This window comes from Globicephala melas, chromosome 13 (assembly GCF_963455315.2).
Source record: "Globicephala melas chromosome 13, mGloMel1.2, whole genome shotgun sequence".
NCBI classification, from domain to species: Eukaryota; Metazoa; Chordata; class Mammalia; order Artiodactyla; family Delphinidae; genus Globicephala; species Globicephala melas.
This window is the reverse complement of record NC_083326.1, coordinates 83,141,561-83,153,593: the sequence shown is the minus strand read 5'-3', so window position 1 is coordinate 83,153,593 and position 12,033 is coordinate 83,141,561. Positions and strand designations below refer to the sequence as shown.

The 12,033-nt window shown below is 54.0% G+C and overlaps 1 protein-coding gene across 1 annotated transcript in view; it reads left to right on the top strand.

Annotated features, from left to right (window-relative positions):
• The first annotated feature begins 288 nt into the window (after positions 1-288).
• PITPNM2 (phosphatidylinositol transfer protein membrane associated 2) overlaps positions 289-12,033 on the top strand; it is a 144,658-nt gene continuing 132,913 nt past the window's right edge. Inside the window, exon 1 of the mRNA XM_060310469.1 lies at positions 289-383. The gene's annotated coding sequence lies outside the window, so the exon portion shown is untranslated. The remainder of the gene's footprint in view (positions 384-12,033) is intronic.

The following is a 12,033-nucleotide window of genomic DNA, read 5'->3' as shown; positions in this document are numbered from 1 at the left end:
GCAGCGGCCGCTGGGGCGCGCGGGGCACGGCGGCGCCGCGGCGTAGAGCTGTCAGGGCGGTCCGCCGGCGCGCCCGGCCCCGCGCCCCGCCGGCCGCCGCCTCCTCGTCGGCCCGCGGCCCGCGCTCCGAGCGCCCAGACCCGCGGCGGCCCGCACGTGCGCCCGCCCGCCGCACGCCCGCCGACGGCCGGGGAGCATGCCCGCGGGGGCCCGGCCGCTCGCCCGGGGCCAGCTGGCGGCGGCGGCGGTGGCGGCGGCGGCGCGCGGAGCCGCGGGGCGCAGCCGGCCGGGCCGGGGCCGCGGGGCCGGGGCCTCCCGGGCGGCGTGAGGCGGCGGCGGCCCAGCGCTGCCGAAGAGGACGAAGCCGCGCCGCGCGGAGCGGGGTGAGTGTTTCGGCGGCCCGGCCGGAAGGCGGCGCGGCCGGGCCCCCTCCTCTGGCCCGCGCGGAGCCCCCGGGGAGGGGACGGGGTGGGGGTGGGGACCCCGGCCGGGCGGCGGCTCCCGGAGGCCCAGGCCCGCCCGCCCGCCTGTCCGCCGGCCCGCGCGCTCGGCGGGAGGGAAAAGTAGGAGACCCGTGCCCCGCCGCCCCGCTCGTGGGGGAGGGTCTGGCGCGCGGGGATCCCGGGCTCAGGAAATCGCCCCCAGCCCGGCCCCCGGGAGGCGCTGGCCCTCGGGATTCAGGGGGTCCCCCGACGCTAATGCCTAATTTCCGTCGGTTCCGGCTGAGGCGCGGAGGACTCCCCTCCCCCAGTGACAAGTGTCAACGGCGGCCAAGGGGCAGGTGTGTGTGCAGTGCTGGGAAGGGGCCGAGAGGAAGTGGTGGCCAAAGCCCTCGGTCTAGCCTTCTGGGCTTCCCGCCTCCACCTGGACAGCCCTCCAGCGCTGGCCTGGCTGGGTGGGTGTCCGGGGCCTGAGCCCGGGGTGCGGCCCTCAGAGAGGGGGCCAGGACTGGGAAGAAGTGCTACCGGTGTCCCCCTCGCTGGAGGAAAATCTGGCCCCTCTCCATCCCGTGAGTCTCCCTTTGCTGTTGCAACCTGAGGGGCCGGCGCTGTCTCAGAGCGGCGAGCTTCCTCCCTACCCGCCTCAGCCTTGCTTGTCAGGGGCAGGCAGGGCTGATGGGGAACTTGGGGAGAGGGAAACGCTAGTGCCCGCCTCCGCCATAACGTGTAGCTAATTCCGCCGGGAAACCTCAAGTGGACATTCTGAATAAATAGAGTGTGTTTGCTAGGCAAATGTCATTTCAAGGCAAATCTTTAGCTCTGTCCCTTTTCAACGCATTTGCTGCCCCTGCGTAAATTCCAAATTCCTCATCCTACACTCCTCTCCCTGCCTCTGAAATAGGGACTGGGGCAGTTCTCCAAAGTCTCAGGCCTCCTTGCGTCCTTCCCTTCAGAATCAGGGTTCTTCAAAGGGGACCTCCTCTGGGCATCTTTCTCGGTCCCCTCCTAGCTCTCTCCCCAGCCGCTACCTGGGAGCCACTGGGGCTATAGGCTAGAGCCCCCCGCCTCCTTTCTGAGGGGAATGTGGTAGATGCTCCCCGTCATCTGAATCTCCCTTGCGGCCAAGCCCCCAGCGTGACTCATCTCTGCTCTGAACTCCCACTGCACCTTATCTGTGTCTCTTGTGTGACTCTTATCACCGCCTGCCTTATTTTATAGTTACTTTTGGGCCTGGCTTATCTCCCTGGCTGGATTGTGAGCTCCTGGAGGATGGAGGACAGGGGTGGAGTTTGATTCATCCCTGGTCCCCCGCCCTGGGTCAGCACCCTGTGCACCGTCAGCGTCAGTGTCTGGATGCAGTAGAAGCCCCCTCCCCAGCTTGCCTCTGGGGACCTAGTTTATCTGACTCCTGGACGGTCCCTGTTAAATTCTTCTTCTTCTTCTGTGATGGAGGAGATTCCCAGTCCTCTCCCTTTGCAGAGAGAAACACAGTGAGTTAGGAAGGGCTGTTTTTCTTATAGGGAGGGACTTGCCAGATGACTAGGACAGTACATGCTCTGCTATGACGATGGCCCGGCACAGACTCTGGGCTCTCTGGGCATTGGGTGTGGAATGGGCTTCTCTCTTTGGCCTTCTGCACTCGCCGTGCAGGGGATGCAGCAGGGTAACTGAACTATGGGAGTCAAGGCTCCAGGCCTGGCCGTCCCATAAGGTCGTACGAGCTTCACTGAGTCACTTGGTTTCTCTTGATCTTGGTTGGTCCTTCCTTATGGAATCTGAAAGAAAATTCCTCTGCTTGTATGAGGCCCTGTAGGATTTGGGCCTTGCGTCCTCTGCCTTAATGACTGTTCGTTACCGAGACCCAGGCTTGTTGTCTTCATTGACCTTCCCAGGTGGAGTCCATCACCTCCACCTTTGTGCCACCCTAATGTAACTTAGGCAGAACGGCAGTTAAATGTTACTCTCTGCCTCCCTGCCAGACTGAGCTCCTGTGGGGTCAGCGCCGAATCTCATTTCTCTGCATCCCCCATGCCTGGCACATGGGAGGCTCTAGGTAAAATGTCTGTGGGATAAATGGTGAGGAGCTAAGAGCCCTTGTCCCAAGTGGACTGTACATCCTCTCTCACTGGGGCCCAGCTTTGCCTTCCTCCATATCTAGAGGCTTCTTTTAAAACCAGGCAGATGTTCTCTTAACCATCCCATCCCGTTAAAGCTTTCCAGCTTGGTCCCTGAGAAGAGCCAGTCGTGGAGAATGTACAGTTCATTTGTAGAGATTAGAAGAGGAAACTTCTGGTGATGGATTTCCCTGGTGGTGCAGTGGTTAAGAATGTGCCTGCCAATGCAGGGGCACGGGTTCGATCCCTGCTCTGGAAAGATCTCACATGCTGTGGAGCAACTAAGCCCATGCGCCACAACTACTGAGCCTGCGCTCTAGAGCCCGCGAGCCAAAACTACTGAAGCCCGCATGCCTAGAGCCCGTGCTCCGCAACAAGAGAAGCCACTGCAATGAGAAGCCCACGCATCGCAGTGAAGAGTAGCCCCCGCTCGCCACAACTAGAGAAAGGCTGCGCACAGTAACAAAGACCCAATGCAGCCAAAAATAAATAAATAAATTTATTTTTTTTAAAAAAAAAAGAAGAGGAAACTTCTGGTGCTTCATGATCGCTGCCTTGCTGCTTTTGGAGAAGACAGCGGGGGGTGGGGGCGGGCATGTGCTCTGTCATGGAAGGACAGTGATCTCACGCCTGCGTCCTCAGCCATGGGCAGGAGACGTGGTCAGCCTTGCAGACAGCCCTCCTGAAACCTGCTCACCAGGACCCCCTGCCACTAAGTGGTCTTCAAGTAGCTTCCCTGTAGGTCCTTCCGTCAATGTTTATTAGGCTTTCACTGGGTACCCGGGATGTGATCACATAGAGCCATGGCGGCCATAGCAAATCGTCGTCTGGCTTTGCTCTAAAACCAGGGCTAACCGTAACGTGGGGCGTTGCCCCCTCTCTGCTCAAGTCTTACAGAGTCTCGTATGAAAAATTTCTTTTAGAATGTACGGCCAGGCAAGATTTGCCTCCCCTGTGGGCCGGGAATGTAGGTTGCTTCTTCCTTTGATAACGAGAAGGAAGGTGGAGCAGGAAAACAGGCATGGTTTGTGTGCTGCATGCACACAGCGTGTGCGAGGCTTCCCCGCGAACCCTGCGCATTAGATGGTGTTCTTCCTCCATTTTCCCAGAGAAAGAAGTCAACTGATTGGCCCTAAGGCACTCCGGGTTTGTACCCAGTTCTGCCAGACTCTTCCCGTTCCACCTACACTGTCTTTCCAACTGATTATGGTCACCTCCTCTTCCCTGGCTTCCAGGATGCTGGGAGCACAATGCTATATTTTCATGTAGTGACTGTATTCACTTACCCTTGTGGTCATCATACTTATTTCTACTTTACCGTCTGTCTATGTGCACGTATATATGTAAGTGTAAATCTAGCTGTATTCTTTATAACTCATCACAAAAGGTTTCTGGAAAACTGGACAGATAAGAGTTGAATATAGTACGTAACATTGCACCTAAAGCTTAGGCTGACTCACGGTGTGGTTAGGGAGATGCTCCCACGGGTAACACCGGGCATGTGAGATAAGTGTTGCTTAAACAGCAGACAGGCTTCAGAGGAGGAGACACCCTTTCTGGGTAAGGCGGTCAGGGTTGACTTCCTGGAAGAGGTGGGATTTGAAGGAGGCCTTGAAGAATGGGTGGAGTTTTGATAGTCAGGGCACCTGGAAAGGTGTGTAGGATTTAGAGTCAAATTTGTGGTTTTCACCACGGCCCTACCGGAAAAGGTTCCTGCGTGAAAGGAGAGAATCGGTCTGGAGGGAAAGTGGGGAGCCTGGTGGTGCCTTTTCAAGTCTTCTCCAGCCTTGCTGGAGGGTCTGGGAACACTGGAGCTGGGAGGGCTGTACCCCATTAAGGATGAGAGGGCGAGGCTGACAGAAGAGCAGTGACTTGCCCAAGACCTGTCCTGCAGCCTGGAACCCAGGTCCCTAACTACCAGCTTGGTGCTGGCTCTTTATACTGGCGAAGTTGAAGTCGGACAGCAGCCCTGTACATCAGCCCTTTCTTCCTGTCAAACGGGTACAGGGGTACCGTCTTCCTCACTCCCAGCCCAGCAAACACCAAGAAAAACCCCTGCTAAGCCTTTATGACCAAAGGCAGAAAGAGCACTGTTGGGGAGGAGAGCTGGCATTGTGGTCCAGACTCTGCGCTCCCAGTTCAGCGGGCCCGGATTCCATCCCTGGTCAGGGAACTAGATCCCTCATGCAGCAACTAAAGATCCCACATGCTGCAACTAAGACCTGGCACAGCCAAATAAATAAGTATTAAAAAAACAAACGTAGAGACGTGGATGGATCTAGAGACTGTCATACGGAGTGAAGTAAGTCAGAAAGAGAAAAACAAATATCGTATATTAACGCATATATGTGGAACCTAGAAAAATGGTACAGGTGAACCGGTTTGCAGGGCAGAAGTAGAGACACAGATGTAGAGAATAAACGTATGGACACCAAGGGGGGAAAGTGGCAGGGGAGGTGGTGGTGGTGCTGGCATGAATTGGGAGATTGGGATTGACATATATACACGAATATGTATAAAATAGATAACTGATAAGAACCTGCTGTATAAAAAGAAATTCAAAAAAAGTAAAAATTGCTTTAATCGTTTAAAAACAAACAAAAAATATAGTTACCGTTGAAATGAAGTTCGTCAGAATAATAATTAAATTTGAAAAAAACAAAAAAACACAATAAACTGCCCTTGCCAGAGGACAGAAACAAAATGAACCAACAGGCAGGATTCCAGCAACAGACAAATCAAACCCAAGCAAGAGCTTTGGGGAAGAGCATCAGGAAAGCGGTTTCACACCCACTCCTCGCCGAAGCCCCGAAGCTCCGAGGTCCCGCTTCCCTCTTGTGGGAAGGTGTTGGGAGTTGGGCGTGCAGGGGAAAGGCAGAGAGTTATGGAAAGAAGCCGCAGGACTCGGGGACCCCGAGGCTGATTTCCATCCCGAGTGATGCTCATAGTCAGCTGCAGGAGCGATGGCCTCACAGAGCGGAAGCCCTCGAGTATGACACATCTTAGGTCACGTGTGCACACAGTCGAGGCCCATTCCTGGCAGTTCTGTCAAGGGCCCTGAACCACTGCTCTTAGGGGAAATGCGGAGTTAGGTTCCCGCCAGCCTCTGGTCACAACGTATTTGTCCTCCGATCAATACATAACCCTCTTATGTGTGTTTCTCTTTAAAGATGCCTAATTTATTATATATTACTGATTCATTAACTGAACTCAGCCAACAGCACTATCACTCCCGCCTGAGCAAAGCTCGTCTAACACACGAGTTTCCTCCATAAGGTACATCACAGCCTCCTCGGCTCTGAGCAGCTCTGAGCACTAGGCAGTGCTTTAGCTTCATGCTCAGGGCCATGTTAAATCACTAACAAAAAAAGCACCAAAGTGTGAAAACTGTGGCAGTACATGGACCACGGAAAGGACACTTGTTGACAGTTTGAACTGAAACAGGAGGCAGAGGGCCACCTTGTTTGACCTGTGCTGCACGTTGGGCGTTGGGTGACTCAGTTTCCCCCCCCCCACCTCCACCCCGTGCATGTCTGCAAATGACCTCGTAAGCGCGGCGATCGTCAGTTTCTGGGTTACAAGTAAACTGTAGCAAGTGGGCGGATTCGTAAATACGGGAATCCGTGAATAATGAGTAAGGACAGTTTATACAAAGTGGTTCCACAACACAGCATTCCGGAGAGATAAGGAGGGACTGTTGCCACATTTTACAGAAAGGAAAAAGGCTCAGAGAGGTTAGTGACTTGTTGGAGTTTGCACAGGTGGCTGGGGCCGAGCCAAGACTTGCACCCACTCCTGGCTGATCCCAAGTGTGGTTCTTTCCTCTCAGCTCCTGCAGCGTTCGCGATGAGATTCTTTCCTCCTCGTGCTACCCCCCCACCCCCACCGCAATGACCCATCTGCCGTCTTTGTCACTGTGTTTACCCCCATGGTAACTCCAGTGTACAGAACAGGGCCCCTCGTGGACGCTCAGTAATTACTTGGTGAATGAAGGCCAGGGCCGCAGTTTCTTGTGTTTGCTCTGTCTCGGGTGCCAGAGGAAGGAGAAATATCCGGGCATAGGCTCCCCACCTCGCCCTCCTATATCCCTTCCAGAAGGGCACCCATCTCCCCTTTCCGCAGGAGGTCCCGTGTTCTCGTACACAAGGGGGTGTCGGCAGCCCCACGTCTAACAGAACTAACTGGTCTTTGCTGGGAGGCGCCAAGGGCAGCCCTTTGCCCAAAGGAATGATCCTTTTCTTTTTTTTTTTTAAGCTTTTACCATTTAAAAAATACATATATATTTATTTATTTGGCTGCACCGGGTCTTAGTTGCGACACGCAGATCTTTGTTGCCGCGTGCAAGATCTTCCTTGTGGCATGCAGGGTCTTTAGTTGCAGCCTGCGGGATCTAGTTCCCTGACCTGGGATCAAACCCCAGACCCCTGCATTGGGAACTGGAGTCTTAACTCCTGGACTACCAGGGAAGTCCCAGAAATGATTCTCTTGAGGCATTTCAGGCCAGCACGGGGCTTCCCGGGTTCCCAACCCTCAAATCCTGGCTTTCTTACTCCTTCTTAGTCCTGGAAACCTTTCCAAAAATGTTCTGCCTCGTGTGCCCTGTGAAGAGTTGGTACATAAGTAATAGGGATTATTGCTCTTTCTTCTCTCCCAGGTTCTTTATTTCCCTTTTTGGAAATGGTTCCCCGCGAAGGATGGAATTTTCTCTCTCTGCAGCTGGGGGGCTTTCCCCCAAGTCTCTGTAGGGTCTGGCTGACTCATCGGCTGTGCTGTGGAGCAGGGCGAGAGCTCTCTCCCGCTGCTGCCCTGCTGGACTGAGTCAGGCCCTGCAGCCTCCTGGCCTCACCTGGCCATGGTCCACGAAGGAGTCAGGCCCCAGGGAGCGCCCACCAGGCGCCAGGGCCCTGCGTGAGGCGGGTGGAGGGAGGGCTACTCCGTGGGGGCTGCCAGCTGTCCCTCTGCTATCTCTTTACAGACCCTTGAAAACCCACCTTGAAGGGTTGGGGTCAGGGGCTAGGCATCGGGGTAGAAATAGGCGGCCATTCCCATTTCCAACAGGGAACAGCTTCCATCCGGGCGCGGGGCTGCCGGGGAGGCGGGGCTTCCCGCAGATGGGGAGGCGCGCTCGAGGCCGGTTTATCGCTGGCTGGTCCATTGCTCTCTTCTGTCCTGCTGGGCACTTTGTGAGTTGACTTTTCACTTGCGGGTTTTTTTTTTTTTTTTTTCCATAAGAGGGAGAGATACCAGACATTTTCTGCAATTAGAATTTTTCCCTCTTGGGTAATCACAATGGACAAAAAGCATTTAAGTCTTTTGAAAACCACACGGAAGCAGGAGCCCCGGGGACCGTTCAGTTGGCAGGGACGGCCAGCCATGGAGGCAGTTCGGGGCTCTTGCATAAGGAAACAGCTATTTCACATTTATTTGGGGTTTGCTTCTTAAAGCATATTTCAGTTAGTTCATCAGTGCTGTGCATCTGACAGGCCACACGTTCATTGTGGTTGAGCCATCTGGGAGGTGGGAGGTCTGCAGCCTTCCCCATGGCAGTCGGTAACTACCAATTTGAAGGAAATTTGTTTGATGTGTTTAAGAACCCAACACTAAAACACCATTAATAACAAAAGCTTCAAGAGTTCTGAAAGCATTCCCCCTTGTTGAGCCATCAAATGGACATGCATAACTTAAGGTCTCATTTCTTCCCCTACTCCTGTGACATTTTCCAACCCAGTGAAGCAGAGTTCTGAGGTGGCTTGTTTCATTGGTCCAGAGCACGATTTGCACTAACCTGGTGTGGAAAGGGGGCCACGCAGCCTGGGCATTTGCTGCTAGGAGTAGCAAGGGAGGTGGTGAACAGATCCCCACATCAGTATTCAGCTGAGCTCCCAAGCTGCTCGTTTCATTTCGGGTCCCAGCCTCACTCGGGTGACTCACCGAGCATCGTGAGGTCATGGTGACGCATGCTGACCAGCGCGTCTGCTCTGCACTCCTTGGGTACCAAGGTTTAGAGCACCAGTTACACCCATTTCTCTCTCTTTTTACCTCTGTTATTTCTCCCGGCAAACTGTCCCCTTTCCTGAGGAATGTTCTGTCTGACTTTCCAGCAGGGAGGAAAACAGGAATTCAGCATCTTAGGAGAATAGGGGAGCCGGAAGGAGCGTGGGAAAAAACCAAGTCCAAGGGTTTGACCTTTCAGGAGGAATGACTTTCCGTTTCCCTGAAACCTTACCACCCCAGGCTGGGCGTGGAGCAGGATTGAGACTCACCACATGGTTGTAAACTGGAGGCCGGCTTGTGAAATCTGGGATGTTCGGTTCACTCAGGTTTGTCCTGGTGGCCTGGGAGCTGCAGGACTGGTGTTTGGAGGGTTTAGGCTGATAATGGTACCCATCCTGTACCCAACCAGATTGATGCTTCATGATAGACTTTTCTGAATACTGAGATTCCTGCCCAAGGAGAAGGCGGCAGGCCTTCCCTCTCCAAACCATAGGGATATCTGGTCTAGCCCAGCTGCTCTGCAGGCGGAGGGACCTTGGCTTATTTGTCTTTGAGTCCCTGGTGCCCAGCATAGTGGCCTGGTGGTGACTCAGGGCCTGATGACCATTTGTGGGGAGGCGGTGGCTAGAGGTCCAGAGGCAAAGCGGCCTTTCTCATTCATCCGCCTTTTGTGTAACACCCTCCATGGCACGGAGTGCTTCTGCCCGTTGTGCTTCATTTGACACCCAGAAGTGCTGCTGTGCCCACTTTACAGGTGAGGAAACTGAGGCTCGAAGAGGTCATGATTTGGCGCTCAGTGCTTTCAGCTGTCGTGTTTCATACACGGGCACACTACAGCTCAGGGAGGTCATGAGTTGGGCCAACCACAGAGGAGGTTACCTGCTGGCCAGGATTCTTGTCCTAATCGGGGTCCTCGATTCTTCAAGTTCACGTTGTCACGTCCATTACATGGCCCCTGCCATGTTGTTACGTTGTTGTTTTTAAAATCCATCAGGGGATGTCCCCGGTGGCCCAGTGGTTAGGACTCTGCACGTTCAGTGCTGAGGGCCCGGGTTCGATCCCTGGTCTGGGAACTAAGATCCCGCAAGCCACGCGGTGTGGCAAAAAAGAAAAAAAAAAAAAATCCATCAGTATTTCCTGATCTGGTTCGGTCTGAGCAGTGCCCAGAAGCTTTCAGTTTGGGTTTGTGTGAGTTTTTTGTTGCTTTTCTTTTTTTCCAGAGAGGAAAACAGAATTTCTCTCCTTTTGTTCTGTAGCTTTTGCTCTCCAAAGAGGCCAAAAGGCACCATGGATTTAGAGCAGGATTAGATTCCCCAAGATAGGGTTGCACGCTCTGGGGTCACGGCCACGTACCTGAGTTGGAGCCCCCACTGGGATCCTGTTGTCAAGTCTTGTAGCCACACGCCTAGGAGGCTGTGGTCAGAGGCTCCACCAACTGTGTGCCTTTGAGGTCTTGGGAAGTGGTGCCTTTTCCTTCCCTCAGGTCAGAGCCGCTTTCAGACTGGCTGAGTTAGGAACCCCGTTTATGGGGGTGGGACAGGCATGTTTTTAAAAGGGCACAGTTCAGAGTGGGCTGGGGCTTGTCCATGAGGGTGGGCCCTGCTCACCACCCACTCTGGGTTCTCAGCTGGGGCTGGGTCAGTTTGCTCTGGCTTGTCCCCCTCTTCCTGCCCCACTTCTGACCTTCTCCTTGCTCGTTAGAGAAAGAGCAGGGACCCAAAGTGGCCTGGTCAGGACGCAGCGGCAGGTGGGGCAGGAGGTAGAGGCCAACGCTTTGTCTCTCCCACCTGCACCGTAGGTGGCTGCCTTGCGATGTCCTCTGAGCTGGGAGAGCTGAAGGGCCTGTGGCCGCCAGGCGGAGAAGAGACACAGGTGGGTCCCTGTGGGAGCCTCTGGGGTCCCTTCAGCAAGAGTTAGAGGGTCTGCTTTTCCCTGGGGCTCCCCACACTGTATGAGCCACTCCCCGGACTGTTGTTATCTTGGTGTAGCTCCCGGGGCCCAGGCGTCCCAGCTGGGCCGGGCGGGGGCTCCCAGGGGCAGGGCCGAGTTATACCTTTTTGGCTTCCTCGGAGCACCTTGCCTTGTTCCGAGCTTGGAAGAGGGCTTAATGAAGCCTCTGACGAAGAAAAACTCGGGGAAGGTGGTCTGGCCCACCTGTTCTCCCAGGAGGCTGCCTTCCAGATTTCTCCTGCTCTCACTAGAATCCTAACCTGCTCGGAAGGACACACACCCAGAAGGATTCCAATCCCCTGGCTGTGCTCACACCTGGACGCAGAGGGAAAATGGAGGTTCCAGTGTGTGCAGTGCACGGAAGGGGCAGGAAGGGCCGCTGGACAGATGCCCAGCAGAAAAAGAGGGCACCGGGTGAGGCTTTGGATGCAGGAGGAGAGAAGGCCAGAGAACGGGAGAGTTTCTTTCCTTTCCTTCTTTTTTTTAAAAATTGAAGTGAAATTCATGTAACATAGAACTGACCATTTCTAAGTGTGCAATTCAGTGTCATATAGCGCATTCACAATGCTGTGCGGCCACCACCTCTGTCTAATTCTAGAGCATCCTCACCACCCCGAAAGGAAACCCCAGGCCCGTTAGCAATCATCCTCCATTCTCTCTCCTCCCCTGGCCCTTGGCCAGCACTGATCTACTCTCTGTCTCTATAGATTTACCTATTCTGGACATTTCACATAAATGGAATCGTACAACGTGTGACCTTTGGTGTCCGGCTTCTTTCATGTAACAAAATGTTTTCGAGGTTTATCCATGTTGTAGCACGTATCAGTGCTTCATTCTTTTTTTTTGAGTGGTAAAATACACATAACATCACATTTACCATCGTAACCACTTTTCAGCATACAGTTCAGTGACATTAAGTACATTCACATCGTTGTGCAACCATCACTGCCATCCGTGTCCAGAACTTCTTCGTCTTCCCAAACTGAAGTTTTGTCCCCATTAAACAACAACTTCCCATTTCCTCTTCCCTCCAGCCCCTGGCACCCACCATTCTACTTTCTGTCTCTGTGAATTTGACTCCTCTGGGTACCTCGCATAAGTAGAATCATACAGTGTGTGTCCTTTCACGTCTGGTTTATTTCACTGAGCAGAATGTCCTTCAGGTTCATCCATGCTGTAGCATGTGTTAGAATTTCCTTTCTTTTCATGGCTGAGTAATATTCCACCATATAGATAGACCACCTTTTGTTTATCTGTTCGTCTGTTGATGGACACTCGGGCCATTTCTGGGCCAGCGAGGTGTTGACTTTGGCTTGCCCCTGGATGGGGAACAGTGAAAGACAGCTGAACTAGGAGGGCCTAGGGGTCTGGGAGGCAAGAGCTGCACCATTTCCAAGGTGAATGGCCTTTGATGATCGCACCTTCCTGTGCCTCGGTTTCTGTATCCATCCAACAGGGGCAGCGATGCTCCCTCCCAGGGGAGGATGCAGTGAGAGTCTGGATGAGAGGGTGGTTTTGTGGACTGTCAGTTGCCC